We start from the raw sequence: 15,567 nt of genomic DNA on the forward strand, positions 1-15,567 counted from the left end.
AGTACAATGCTGTGTTTAGTGGATTTAGTATGAGGATACTGTTGATAGTGCACTGATGGTTTTACTTGTAATGTTTATACCAAGTCAAGGACTTTTCAGTTTGTTAGGTCCTGCCAGCGAGAAGGCCGGAGGTACACAAGAAACTGGGAGGAAATACCTCCAGGACAGCTGACCTGAACTAGCCAAAGGGATATTCCATACCATAGAACATCATGCTCAGTATATAAACTAGAGGAGTTGGCTGGGGCCAGACAATTGCTGCTTGGAGGCTGGCTGGGCATCGGTCAGCAGGTAGTGAGCAATTGTATTGTGCATCGTTCGGGTGGCCATTTTTTCTGTTTGTATTTTATTTCTCTTTCCCTTTCTCCTTTTCATTACAATTGTTGTTATTATTTTATTTCAATTACTAAATTGTTCTTATCTCAACCCACATGTTTTACCTTTTTCACAATTCTCCAAGGGAGAGGGGGAGTGAATGAGCGACTTCATGGTGCTTATTTGCCAGCTGGGGTTAAACCACAACACACAGAAGGAGCCTTTAATATTGCCTTTGTAAAGAATAAAAGAATAAACCCTTTAATGATGCTTAGTATGATCGTAGTCACTCTGCTGATTCCATAGATAAAAGTATGTTATAGGGTTATATAGATACTTTCTAGCACAACAGTTTTTGTTATCCAAAATGTTGTAGTTCTCCTTTACAAACACAGGAACAGAACCATGATTTAAATCTTCACTGATCTTCACTCATACAATGATAGACAGGAGTGGACAAAGACAGGACAGCTGAAATAGATGGCACCTCTTCTACACTGCTTTATCTTTCTTCTCCCCCCCCCCCCCCCTTTCTTTTTTTCTTTTTATTTTAAATTGGAAAATGGGTCTGAGGAAGACTGGTGTTGTATAAAGCAGTTTTAGGACATCTCCTGTAGTAAATCCTTCTGCTTCATAGAGAAAAGGCTTTGGAACTACAGGCTTTATGCAAGGCTCTCTTGTATCACACAGATGCCACCTTTACTGTATTGAGTTATAAAACTTTTGTAACAATTTTATTGGTGTATTAGTTAAGTACTGTCTATAAGTTTTTATAGTGTTTAGTTTCACTGTCTGAAAATTGCATTTTGACCCTTCATACTCCCTTCTTCTTCTAACACGTCACTTTCTATTTGATATAACTTTCAATTTTCCTTTTTTTAATGCTTTCAGACTTTTGTTTTAGGTTTCTGGATAGCTTGGAAAATTGTAGCTGCACTAAACAGAATTATGTTTTTTCACAGGCAGTATAAAGTTAAGTTACAGAGTATGATTTTCTTGAGTTTTTCAAGGTATGTCTGAGGTCCATATTATTGTAACCAGATTCAGGTGACTGTGATGTGCTTCTTGTTGGTACATCTCTTCCTCTAGAAATAATATATTTAAAGTTCCTGTACCCTCTATGCATCTGTCAATTCCTTGGATTGGAAGGGACCTTTAAAGGCCATCTAGTCCAACCCTGCTGCAATGAGCAGGGACATCTTCAACTAGATCAAGTTGCTCAGAGACCTGTCCAGCCTGACCTTGAATGTTTCCAGGGGTGGGGCATCTACTACCTGTCTGGGCAACCTGTTCCAGTGTTTCACCACCTCATTGTAAAAAAATTCTTCCTCATATTTACTCTGAATCTACACACTTTTAGTTTAAAGCCATTACACCTTGTCCTATTGTGATGGGCCCTACTAAAATGTCTGTCCCCGTCTTTCTTCTAAGGCCCTTTAAGTATTGAAAGGCTGCAGTGAGGTCTGCTGGAGCCTTCACTTCTCCAGGCTGAACAACCCCAACTCTCTCAGCTTTTCCTCATAAGAGAGAGGTGTTCCATCCCTCTGATCATTTTTCTGGCCCTCCTCTGGACCTGCTCCAGCAGGTCCATGTCTGTCTCCAGAGATGGATGCAGTAGTCCAGGTGGGATCTCACCAGAGCAGAGTAGAGGGGTAGAATCATGTCCCTGAACCTGCTGGTCATGTTTCTTTTGATGGGACCAGGATATGATATACATATCTTGAGTTAAGAGTTTTGCATGGTTAAAGCTCTAGGTGTTTTCTAAAGCCCACACTTGATCAATTTAAGATATTTGCAGTTAAGATAGAAGTCAGAATTGTCACTTTGATTCTTTGGAAAAAGGGGTAAAAATGTTGCAAAGTACATTAAATATTTCTTAAAATTAGTGGTTTAGAATTCTAATTTTAGTTTGATTAGTGTAGCGGCTATAGTAACACCAGTGGTTATTATGAAATGAGGTTGACAAAGACAATAGAAGAGGGATGTGCAATTACTGAGATAAGATGAATAAAAAGGTAATCTGCAGGAGGATTTGAGAACAGGATTATATGTCATAATTCTCTAATAGTCAATATATTATAAATATGCTAAATCTGAGCTTTATGGCTTATATACTTCACATATATCTACAACTATCCCTCTAAGAATCAGAAATGAACTAGAATATTATTGATATACTTGTGCATATACCTCTGAGTGTTGCTTTACCTAGGAAGTCAGCCACCAGTTACTGAAGGCTGAAGAGCCCATCGTCAGCACACAAAAGGAGTATTACAAAACACAGTGAAACCTAGAGATGGAATCTTAAGAACACATTGAGGGAGTAGAAGTAATTTAAGACATGAAATTTGTTTAATGTGCTGTGTACCTTCTGAGCAAGGGCATTACTACTTAATCCTTACTTGGTTTTCACTCCTCATATGTACAGAGCATATGGGAATGGAGAGTATAATTGTTTTTTAATTAGTGACATTAATGTAAACTTGGCCTAAATAAAATTGGAGTAAGAACATCAAAACTTACTTCATATACAGGGGAATATCTAGCTTGATGTTTAACAGCAACATACAAAAGGGGAAGATTCACATTAAACAAAATTATTCCTGTGTAGATGTCTCATGCATGATGTCTGAGTGACTTTTTATTAAATTAATGAATGAGAGAAGACATATTATGTGTTTATAAAGAGGAACGACTTGAGACTGCATAAAGAATCTGGACCTTTTTAAAAGAACTGGCATTCAAACAGTCAGCAACACACATTGGGCATAAATCCAAGAGGGACTGTAAACATTCTTAATGCACATGTAAGAATTTCGGTGGGTCTCAGCCCTTTTTTTAGAAAGTGATCAACAGAATAAAACTATTGATAAAGGTATAAAACAACAACAACAAAAAATCCAATAATTCTAGAGAGCAATTGCCATTAAAACTAATCTTTTATTTAAATAGCCTGGAAATGCCCCCACCATTTCTGAGTTCAACTGCTGATTTCTTTTGACAATGTGCTTAACAGCAACCAAGATGTTCCAGATTTTGTAAGTCTAAAAGCCTAGTGAGATCCCCAAGTGTTAACTGTTTTATCTGCACTTTGTCTATACACTGTTCCTTTTTTTCTTTTCTTTCTTTCAACGATTTTCTCTACTAAAAAACTTTTTGAAGAGGAAAAGGAAACAATCTGCATCTTTAGCTTGTAAATCTTTCAAAAGTTTACTAAGTTTTGTTTTTTAAAAAATACATTCTCTAATGTAACGCCTTTTTCTCATTTCAATAAAGTTAAAGCAGGGATATTTATCTGAAACAAAGAATAACTCAGTCTGATACTGTGCACCTTAGTTTTGAAAGAAAGGAGGAGAACTCTTGTTTTTCCTCTTTGTGAACAAGTTGGTTTATAGGAGCTGCAATACAAATTTCTTTGTAAGACTAGACATAGTCATTTTTGTGCTAGCATCAGCCAATATTGAGCATGTTTTAGCACAATAACCAGACAAAAGAACCTTTGTGTTAGTTATTTCACAGGAACGTTTTATCAAATGTGCTTAGTTGTATGTTGGATCCTTGCTTTTGCGAAATGCTGCTGTACGGCAAATATTCCTTCCAGTTTCATAGCAGTTATTGAATGACTAATGAATTGTGACAAATTATATGTACTTACTAAGAATGATGGGTAGTTTTTAGGTCTGCATACAAAGCTGTATTGATATTCTATTTTTCCCTTTTCATCCTTGACAAAGCAAATTGTCAATAGGAAGAAATGCAAAACCCAGATTTTGCACCATGAAAAAGTAGTTGTAAATCCATACACCTCAGTCTTTTTTCTTTTTTGTGTTTTTTTTTTTTTTTCTGAATCGAACTAGGAGGGCAGAATTTTTATAGATTAAAAAGTGATTTGTCATCTGTGAAATGAACCTTCAAGCTATAAAGAAAATAACTATGTGATGGTGTAATAGAGATCTGCAAAGAAGAGAATGAAATAGAGATGATGGGTAGGAATTAGGTGGTTAGTGTCTAATACGGTAACTGGGATGCCAAAGATGAAGCCAACTGAGCCAAGGGTAATGGTTCTTCATACCATATGCAGTAAATCTGTACAGCTTACTGTGGTTACTTTACATGGTTTCAAAAGTAGACTGGCCAAGTTCATGAGGAGGAAACCTTTGAGGATTACTAAATATTCAGAAATTACAATTAGTTCAGGAATTTCATAACGTGACATTTAAATAGTTAAACTCAGTCCCACTGTCTGTGTCATTAATGGAAATGTTAAAATAATACTGGTCCCAGATAAAGACTTGTAGGGCTTTTTTGCCATGGGAAATTTGAAGTAGATGAAGTTAAAGTATGGTTCTGCATGCCCATTGGGGCTGTAGGAGTTTGAGTCCAGGAGTGTGGGGGACAGGAGGAATCGGGTCAAGCTAGTACACTAGTTCAAAAGAAAACAGCGAAGACAATTAGCTTAAGCCTTTGCTTAAATTGTTCTGGAATGTTCATTGGGCAGAACCCACATAGATGATGTAACTATTAACTATTTGCTGTTATTTGGAGACCATCATTTACATTGTGGATACAAGATAGTTAGTTAGCTTGCAAAAATAAAAAGTTTCTTTTTATGTGATGATTTGCAATTATTTACTTTTCAAAACAGTTGGGCACTTAGATATTTATACATCAGGTAATATTTTTTTATAGCCACTCCTTGTATTTCCTGAAAGGCACTTGCTTTTAACAAACAACCAACAGGTTCCCAGTCTTTAATGCTTCAAAGAAAACTCAAAATCAAAAGAAAGAAATGTAAAGGCATGCAAGTTGGTCTTTTTTTGAGATGAGACTGACAGAATTCATAAGCTCTGTTTATCTCAATAGACGGTAAGTGTGAATTTAAAAATTATGTTTTAGTGTCAACATTATCTTGCTACTGATCTTCATAGCGGATTTGCCACAAAAATATCTCTCTCCCCTTGAAAACATAGTCACTTTATATTTACCTGTTTTTACTTCTTTTCTACCCTCAATGCACCTACAATAATCTTTAGATGTATTGCTCATTTTCTGTCCTATTCCTAAAAAGAAAGCAGTGTTCCTCTGATACTTATTTACATATATTGTTTGAATAATTATTACTATTTTGTAAAAATTCATATATACATTTTATACACAGTATTCATAAGTGGAAGAAAAAAACCCTCTATTTTACCTCCTGTAGTTGATGTATTACCAACAGTATTGGTTTTTTGCCTTTAAGGGACTCTTTTATGTATTGCTAAAAAATACGCTTTCCAACATGTGCGTTAGCCACTGGGAGAGGATCATCCAACAATAAATATCTTTGTTGCCATAAACAACAGGCACAAAGATGATCCTTTGTTTCTGATCACCAGAAAGAAAGTTAGAGACCTCTTTCATCCATTTAAGAGAGAACTACATAAATTAGAAGACAGGCACCTAGACAAAACACAGGATTATAGAAGATAGCTCTGCATTCATAATTACAATTGATTCATAATTACATTGATTATAAGACTTTTGCTAATCAGATAAGGATTTACTTACCTAATATAGTTTTAGCTTTCCATGGAGCAAAAACATCAAATCACACACAAATTCTATGAAGCTTGATTCTGTGACTGTCTTTTCTGAATTAGTGTTGCAGTTGCCGGCTTTCACACATTATTCCCTCACAAAGGTAGGCGTAACCTGAACCTTCAGAGAATTTGTAGCAAATTTAGGCCTCTATTTCATCTATTTTGTTATTTCAGATATCACAGTCCAAGAGTCACTGAAATTTTTTTTTTTTAACTAAACAAGCCATATGTCTTCACTACAATAAATTCTGAAAAAAAGGAGTGTGGCTGTATAAAACCACTAAAGGACTATCCTAACTAAGGGGGAGAAAAAGGTTATATGGAATTTTGTGTACAGTAGTAACTTGTGCTTAAAATTACTTCAGATCCTTCTACAAAATGGCTAAGTTGCTAAGCAAACCCCTATGTATTTACTAAAATTCTGCATGTTGTTGGTCTGTTTCAGCTGAATTGCATGAGTTTTTTAGTTTTCAAGGTGGGTAAGTCAGTGCTTTTCTGAGATGATCACCAGGTGGTAAAAAGGGCAGAAACAAATTGGGTAGAAAGGTTCTTCATGATTTCAGCTGCCCCCCAGATTTAACATTTTTCTGTTTACAGTATAGCATTTGATCCCAAATCTTTCTGAAGAATTTAATCCTATCTTTCCCAAATCTGAAATAAGAATTGCAGTTATCAACAGTTTAACCACAATGTACACCTGAAGAAATTAGTGTATGAGCTTCAACGGGTAGTCAAGAGGAGTATAGATTTATAAAAACATCTGTTTAAATATATCCTTCTGACAGCTACTTTTCTAACCAAGGAAGAGAAAAAGACCTTTCTCAGAACAGGTCAGGTCAGTGAATAACTGATCTATTATAAGCTGGCATAGAGATGTTTCCACTTCTGAAGTTTGGAAGTGGGTCGTTCTCATTCCAAGATTTTTGAAAGAGGAGAATGAAATCTTAAGGGGAAAAAAGTGACTGTGTAACAGGGTGCTCCGACTGCATCATCTTTGTGACTGATCACATTATCATTTGCTCTGATTATTAGGAACAACTATATGATTTGAAATGCATACCTCTGGAGTGGCTGAATTAGCTTAATCAGTTATAGTATAATTTTCTACCGTAAATTTTTTCATCTGCATTTTGAATCCCTAAATGCAGATCAGGAATAAGTCACTTTAAAAAAGAAATTATGACTAATTTCAAAACATTTGAGAATGCTCATTCTTACATGTATGATCAGAAAAAAAAAAAAAGGACATAACTCAGTAATTAAACCACCATTTGGAAATAACTGACTTAAACATTCAATAACAGATGCTTAGCAGTTATAATACAGTACAGCTTCATTCACTTCGGTCTACCCCTGCTGAGACACTGGCCCTTGTTAATGGACTATAAATGACTCGCACACAGTAACCACACTGAGATGGCAGAAGACAATACAATAATTCTCCTGAGTCTGCTGATGAAAGTTTCTTATTATAAAGGCGTTCAGTGAACCTCTTCATATTTCATTGTTTTACCATCTTGATTTCTTAATCTGATAGGATGTAATGTAGCTTTTCTGACAAGCGTATAAGAAAAATATTAAAAGAAGGTAAAACTTGTAGCTCTTTATATGCAGTATTAACTCCAAAAGAAATATATACCAAATAGTTTATTTGATTTTTTTTTTTAGAGACAAACCCACAAAACCAAGGAAAATATATCACAAAGATGATGTGTGCTTAGAACATACGCATACACACAAAAGGCATGTTGAATCCTTAGGCCTAGTAAGATGGCAAGATCTCTGACAAACTAGAGTCAGTTCTGTCTGAAATAGACTTTGGTGAAATTGAACATGTGCTGCTGTGCAGAATTTTTTAGAAACTTAAGTGTATAAAAGAAAATCTGGGATACAAAGTGAGTGACTATGTTTAAAGCCTTTTCTTCTGAGTAACAGTTCTTCAGGTTAATTGTGTTAATAAACTTGCTATAGTAAGATTGCTCCTACAATACAGTTTTGGGGTTTCTCCACCTAAAAGGATATAAGCATTTTACAATCTAGTCTTTCTCTTTTATTCTTTCTCCCTTTTTCTTAAATGACAGCATAATTTCTTACATTTTAGTATGAATTGTAATACTTACTTCAGTCGTATCTCCGTGAGGAAGAGTAGGGCGATAAATAGCATTGCAACACTTGACTTCAGGAGAGCTAACTTTGGCCTCTTCAAGGACCTACTTGGAGGAATCCCTTGGGTTAGGGCTCTGGAAGATAGAGGGTGGTCTAAGAGAGGTGGCTAACATTCAAGCATCACTTCCTCCAAACTCAAGATCGGTTTATCCTTGTGAGTAAGAAATCAAACAAAAGGGACAGGACACCTGTGTGGATGAGAAGGAGCTTCTGTCAAAACTCAAATAGAAGAAGGAAGTTTACGGGATGTGGAAAAAGGGACAGGCCTTTTGGGAAGAATTAAGGATGTGGTCAGAGCATGCAGAGAGGTGATGAGGAAGGCTAAGGTCTATTTGGAATTAAATCTGGCAAGGGATGTCAAGGACAAGAAGAAGGGCTTCTTCAAGTACATCAGTAGGAAAAGAGTGACTAGGGAAAATGTGGGCCTCCTGCAGAATGAGATGGGTGCCCTGGGGATGAAGGACACAGAGAAGGCAGAGTTACTGAATGCCGCCTTTGCTTCAGACTTCACTGCCAAGGACGGCCCTCTGGTTTCGCAGACCCTCAAGGCAAAAGAGGAAGTCTGGAGAAAGGAAGATTTTCCTTGGTCAAGGAGGATCGTGTTAAAGAGCACTTAAGCAAACCTGACACCCACAAATCCACGGGGCCTGATGTGATATGCTCCCGAGTGCTGAGGAAGCTGTCAGCTGTTATTGCCAAGCCATTCTCCATCATCTTTGAAAGGTCATGGAGGACAGAAGAGGTGTGTGAGGACTGGAAGAAAGCCAACATCACTCCAGTCTTCAAAAAGGGCAAGGAGGATGACGCAGGAAACTACAGGCCAGTGAGCCCCACCTCCATCCCTAGGAAGGTGGCAGAACAGCTCATCTTGGAGGTCACTTCTAAGCATGTGGAGGAAAAGAATGTTATCAGGAACAGTTAATATGGATTCCCCAAGGTGAAACCATGCCTGACTAATCTGATAGCCTTCTATGACGGAATAAGAACGTTTGCTGATGATACTAAACTGGGAGGAGTGACTAACACACCAGAAGGCTGTGCTGCCATTCAGTGAGATCTTTGGCAAAGAGGAACCGAATGAAATTCAACAAAGGCAAGTGTAAGGTCCTACACCTGGGGAGGAACAACCCCACGCACTAGTACAGGTTAGGGCTGACCTGTTGGAATGCAGCTCTGTGGAGAAGGACCTGGGGGTTCTGCTGAGCAGCAAGTTGCCCATGGGCCAGCAGTGTGCCCTGGTGGCCAAGAAGGCCAATGGTACCCTGGGGTGTGTTAGGAGGAGTGTGGCCAGCAGGTCGAGGGAGGTGATCCTCCCCCTCTACTCTGCCCTGGTGAGGCCACATCTGGAGTGTCATGTCCAGTGCTGGGCTCCCCAGTTCAAGAGACGGGGAGCTACTGGAGAGGGGCCAGTGGAGGCTGTGAAGGTGATCAGGGGACTGGAACATCTCCCGTATGAGGAAAGGCTGAGAGAGCTGGGGCTGTTTAGCCTGGGGAGGAGAAGATGAGAGGGGATCTTAGCAATGTCTACAAATACCTTAAGGGCGAGTGTCAAGAGGACGGGGCCAGGCTCCTTTCAGTAGTGCCCAGCGACAGGGCAAGGGGCAACGGGCACAACCTGAAGTTTGTGGAACAGAAGTTCCTTCTGAATATGAGGAAAAACTTCACCTTACTCCAGGCTGCATACATTGGCTGCATAATTGTATTGGAAAGTGAAGAGTTCAGTGTTTCTCATTTTTCGTTATCTGGATAGAATCCCATGCATTTTTATTAATTGTGGCATCTGTGCCACAAACAGTACTTTGATCCATACAGATACATGACTAAAATTCAGCCCTCCATCTAGCTCTCATGTTTTCTCTCTGTAAAATGGCAGCTGTTTCATGTTATGAGACCTGTGTAATTTTCTGTAGTTCTTATATGGTATTTTTTTATGAGAAGAATTAAACTGTTGCACTTTTTTAGCTTACATTTTGGAGAAGCAGCACTGCATCCATGAAATTTTGAGTGGTTACAGACCAACAAGTTATGGATTTGACATAAGATTTTATTGAGGGTGTACACTGCACAGGTTTTTTCTTCTCTAATATGCCAGATTGCCTTAAGTCAGGATGCAAATTTGCCAGGTTGATTATTTGCCTGTTCCATCACATTTTCACAGATGCTGTTACCTTTGTTCATTGCCATAAGCCAATATGGGTATGCTAGTCAATTCTATAAATTCCACTTTATTTTTATGTATACGGCATATTCAATTTTTCTTCCAAGGTGAATCCCTCTCTACTACTTTCTTTCAGGTTTTTAACTTTTTAAGTACAGGTATATGAATATCCTGTTCGCTCTGTGTATATACTAGTTCTGCTTTAAACTTAAAAACTTTTAAATGAGAGAAGTATTAATACCATCCTTTCCTGCATATTCCCTGTTATATATCATTCTTTATCAATCCACTGAGTATTTGGCACTCCATCCCATTTCGATGTAAGTAATCATATTTGCAAGTGAATACAAATTAATACAGGCTGATCCTGTCACCAAAATTTTGAGGCATAGTATTTACTCCTGAGGAATCATACATTCAATACCTGGTATCTTCCTGTAATTTAGAAGAAGTTGATTCCAACAAGACTGAGTTGCTCCTTATCGATCAATGTTTCAAGATTGATGCTTGATAGGGAAATTAGATTAAATTTAGAAAACTGCATGAAAAGTGATTTGGAGAGTAAGGGAATAATTTATGAGAAAAGATTAAGCAAGTTAAATATGCATGTCCTAGTTGAAACACCTGTGTTGTTCTGTAGACTGTTAAAAGTCTACAGATTTAACAGATATAAACATCAAGGAGAGTGTGACTGTAATTATCAAGGCTCTGTCAGTCATCTGACTAGAATAAGGAAATTAAGTGTGTTTTTTCAAGGGTTGTCTGAAAATCAGAGGAAAATAAATGATACAAAAAATTAAAACTTTGGGCCAGCACATGTAACCTTTAGCTTGCTCTGAGATCATGAAATGATAATGTCTGAAGATTCTTGGCAATTTGAGATTGTTATGACATATTATCTATCATGGTTTTTAAGACAGAATTTTGATTTTAAAATGGTTGGAATTACAATTATAATTAGTTTAAGTGCTTGGAAAACTTAAATTGGATGTGAATCAAGTACTAGATAACATATGCTAGGAAAAATCATGCATTGGGAAAGCATTAGCATAAATTACTAAGGTGTTTTAGGGGGGGTGTTGGTGGTTTTTTTTACTCTAGGAGTAAAATTGTAAAAAAGCCCCCAGTGATTTAGAAAACTAAATTCAGAGGAATGGAACTGTGAAGAGAAATCTATAGTACCTGAATCTCCGCTATTGGCTTTTCACATAGTAGGAGATTATTTCTAGCTGATGCAGAGGACTTTTGTTCCTCTGGGATGAAGCAAAAAGAAATACAACTCTCTTGAGATAATTTGTGGTATTTTGTTCTCTTTGATTCTTATTAGGAGAGAGAAATCAGAAGAGGAACATGTAAAGATCCTTCCAGATAAATTGTTGTAGAAACTACAATAATTCATATTGTCTCTGTGAACTCCTGCTATTGGAAAGTAAACCACAATTACAATTGTGTTTGCTACTTCGAAATAATAATTTTCTATACCTTAGGTGGTTGTTGTAAAAATTATTTCCTAGTAGTACTTTGAAGTCAATTTGATGTATGTTAAAATCTCATTCTTTATTTGCATACGTTTATCAGTTTCTGAAATTGCTGCTTGTTGAAATTCAGTTGTGAATTTAGCCATCTTCATCTTTAATCAAGCTGTAAAAATCTTGTTAAAACATGTCCTTAATACTAAAATACCTGACAAAAAATTAACTTAAGCAGTGCTTACTTATAACATGAGTGTTATAAACTAGAAATGTTACAAACCATTTGCCACACTTTAAAAAGTGGTATTTGTTACCTCTTTTTACGTTTATTTTTTCAAGCATATATGCTTCCACATTCCCTACTGAATATTCATTTATTCTTGTGACTTCTATTACATGTTATTTCTTATTACAGTATTCTGTTGCTCACTAAGAACATTACTCAAGGTTCCCTTTCTCATATACGTTGTTGTATGCTAGCAGATGAACATGGGAAGAAAGCTTTGAAAAAAAAGTCTGTTTAACTGAAGAGCTCTATTTTAATCACTGCTTGATTAGGAGTATATATATATAATCTATATAGAGATATATATGATATATTAGAAAGAGATATTTATGCTTTACAAACATAAAAAAAGACATAGAAAAAGAACTTCTGAAATATGAAGTGATTCTTTGCACATTAAGTTCTTCTTTGTGTTCCAGAAATTTCTTAGAATTTTATCCTGCATCTTATTCTTAACTGAAGGGGTTGTCTAGATATTTGATGTAACTGGCTACAGTGCCTTTTATGACCCAGTTGAGTTTGTTGTATGTTATTGACATCATCTTTGTTGTTGCCCTAGAGAACAGCTGACATGGGATTAATTGCTTTGACAGATATGTGAGCATTTAATAAATAGTCTGGTAAATAATCATATTCAAATCATATGATACAGCCTGCCTTTTAATACTGTGCAAAGTTTTAAGCCATGGAACAGGATTCCTTTGATTTAGCTGATGCAGTCACTGTGGATCAAGTGGAAGCTTTAAAAGTGCTGCAAAGCACATGTAAATGCTTAGGTGGGCAAAAGAATATTTGATTAACAACACATATTAGTGCCTCCTTTCTTAGTAAAAAATAAAATTATATATTCATATTAAATAACAGAAGTTCCATTCTACTGCAAAAAGCTTTATAAACTATAAATAAATAAAAAATGTTCTTTAAATGAAAAAATATAAGCATAGGAGTATAGCTTAATTTCTTAAGAAATTTTTTTTTTTGCTCCTACATAAAACTTTTGCAGTGATGTGAAGCTGAAGAATTATTTTCCTCTGACTATTGTACCCAAGATCTGGCCGCATCTTTTCTTCAAATTATCTACTCCAAATTGGATGTGAGGTGGATGAAAGTGGAAATCTCTCGGTTCACTCCTTACAGAATTGTCCCTAGTTGCCATTGCTGAGTATTAAACATTTTTCACTTTAGTATGAAAAAGCCATCTATTTCTTGGAAAGACATTTTTATTTAGATTCTTTCAGATGTTGTAGGGAGGAATAGATCCATGAAAGGACTGGGAAGGAGAGCAGTCACTGAACTCTGGGAAATGCAGGTACTGAAATTTTGTTCCTTGCAGAGGAGGCATGCCATGGGTTTGCCTTTTCCTGCTCATTAATCAATTACACTGGCTGATGTTACCAAGCAGCGAAGTCATGATTGATGCCCACATTCTCTTTGTAAGACAACACCAAGCAGTTTTCCCTATGAATGATCCATATATTTTTGTGTGGTGTTTTTACCTGTTTGTAAGCTGGTGCTAAGCACAATCATTCTTCTGAAACATATTATGTCCAGTCATTAGGAGCAAATTTGCTATTTTTCCTTGGTGAAATAGACGTATACAAAAGCATTCATTTTCTAGTAGAAATACTGAAGTGAAGTTTAGAGAAGGGTTCCTGTGGCACCTTATACAGATAGTGGCATAGGAGTTATTCTTGATTCAATTATTATTACTATGTATACCGAATGTTTGATAGTAACTTCAATAAAAATGCTAAATGTCTTTTATAAAAGAATCACATGAAAACTTACAGAAGTACAGTAATTATTATATTAATTTTTAATAAATTCAGGGGAAATTTTTTAGAAGTTACATGTAGTATAATGTTTTACTAGGCTTTTATTTTTCTAGCTTTTTGAGTTACAGTTCTTTGAACTTGAGCACTTCAAATCAGTATTAATTCATCAAAGAAATGCAATGTAAACCCTATACTTAGTTGCCTACTACTGCTGATCTCTGTAGCTTGTAATGCTTAAGTGCCTTTGAAGAGCTGGACATCAGATACTGTACCAATATAAGAAAGACCCTTTTTAGGATTAAAAAAAAAAAAAAGTACTGCTAGAGCCTTTGTGAAAACTGTGCTTTAACATTAAAGGTTACTTTTCATTCCCACTGTTTGGTCACGCATAGAATACAGACATTCTGCATGACTGAAGTCCTCACTGATCCTCAATCTGCCTGTTAAAAAATCATATTATGTGTTTTTAGAAATCTTCCTTAGATTTGGACTAAAACACCAATTTTCATTCATGGCTTCCATATCATAAGACAAAAAAGGACTTTTGTAATCTACAATGAGATGTCACTTTATGGAAAATGTGGAGAAATAGATTTTTTTTTTTTTGTTCAGGGCAATCCCAGGCTTCTCTCTTTACATACACCTTCCACAAGACCAGGTTGCTCAAAGCCCCATCCAGCCTGGCCTTGAACGCTTCAAGGGATGGGGCACCCACAACTTCTCTGAGCAACCTCTTCCAGTGTCTCACCACCCTCAGAGTGAAGGATTTCTTCCTAATAACTAATCTAAATCTACCCTTTTTCAGTTTAAAGCCATTTCCCCTTGTTCTATCACTACATGACCTTCTAAAAAGTCCATCTCCAGCTCTGTTGTTGGCCCCCTTTAGGTACTAGAAGGCTGCAATAAGGTCTCCCCAGAGCCTCCTCTTCTCCAGGCTGAACAACCCCAACTCCGTCAGCCTGTTTTCACAGGAGAGCTGCCCCAGCCCTCTGATCATCATCGTGGCTGCCTCTGGGCTCGCTCCAACAGACCCATGTCCTTCTTATTATGTTGGGGGCCCCAGAGCTGAACATAGTACTCCAGGTGGGGTCTCATGAGATGATGTAGAGACAAAGATACTCTCAGCATCTGTTTTCCACCATTTCATGTAGACTTAAGGAAACGCTCAGGTTAACTGAGTTGGAGATTGAACAGGAGGGCCTTTGCATCAATTTGAATATATTGGGGGTTTTCATATTTATTTAGTTTTGGTGGTATGATGTGGTGTAAAGCAGGCAGGCTGAGAGATGGACCATTTCTTTGTGGAGGACAAGCAATTTGTGTTCATATAGCTGAGGAAACTGGAGAATACTCAATCTTCTGTAGTCTCTGTATTGTGGTCTCAGTCCATACATGAGAGCAGATGGGCATGTGGATAAGATAAACTTCCCTAGAGCAAATGTTTCTGTATTTAGTGGTTTGAGGTTATATTAAGTGGTCAGATTCTAGGACCATGAAAATACAGAACATTAACTCAATTTTCACGTGAGGTTCAGTTTCCTATAACAATTCTGCAAATACATCTGTGGAAAAATGAAGGTTAATTATTAAGAAGTGAACAGACACTGGAGGACATGTTGGGACGTTTCCCATTGTGCTGTTATATATTCATCTGTGTTGTTTGTCTTGCTATTGCTTGAGCAAACCCTCAATTGTAGCTGAGGATAACATTAATCTACAAGAAAAAAACCCTGATGTATATTAATATTCATTCCTAGGCCATATAGTTTACCTTTCCAAAAACAGACTGTATTTTGAAGGTTTAAAATACTTT

At 36.8% G+C, this 15,567-nt stretch overlaps 1 long non-coding RNA gene across 2 annotated transcripts in view; it reads right to left on the reverse strand.

Moving 5' to 3' along the window:
• LOC121097954 overlaps positions 1-15,567 on the reverse strand; it is a 37,314-nt gene that overhangs the window by 6,718 nt on the left and 15,029 nt on the right. For both annotated transcript variants that reach the window (XR_005831133.1, XR_005831132.1), the window contains exon 3: positions 441-548. This is a non-coding gene — a long non-coding RNA (uncharacterized LOC121097954). The remainder of the gene's footprint in view (positions 1-440; positions 549-15,567) is intronic.

This window comes from Falco naumanni, chromosome 15 (genome assembly GCF_017639655.2).
Source record: "Falco naumanni isolate bFalNau1 chromosome 15, bFalNau1.pat, whole genome shotgun sequence".
Classification (NCBI taxonomy): domain Eukaryota; kingdom Metazoa; phylum Chordata; class Aves; order Falconiformes; family Falconidae; genus Falco; species Falco naumanni.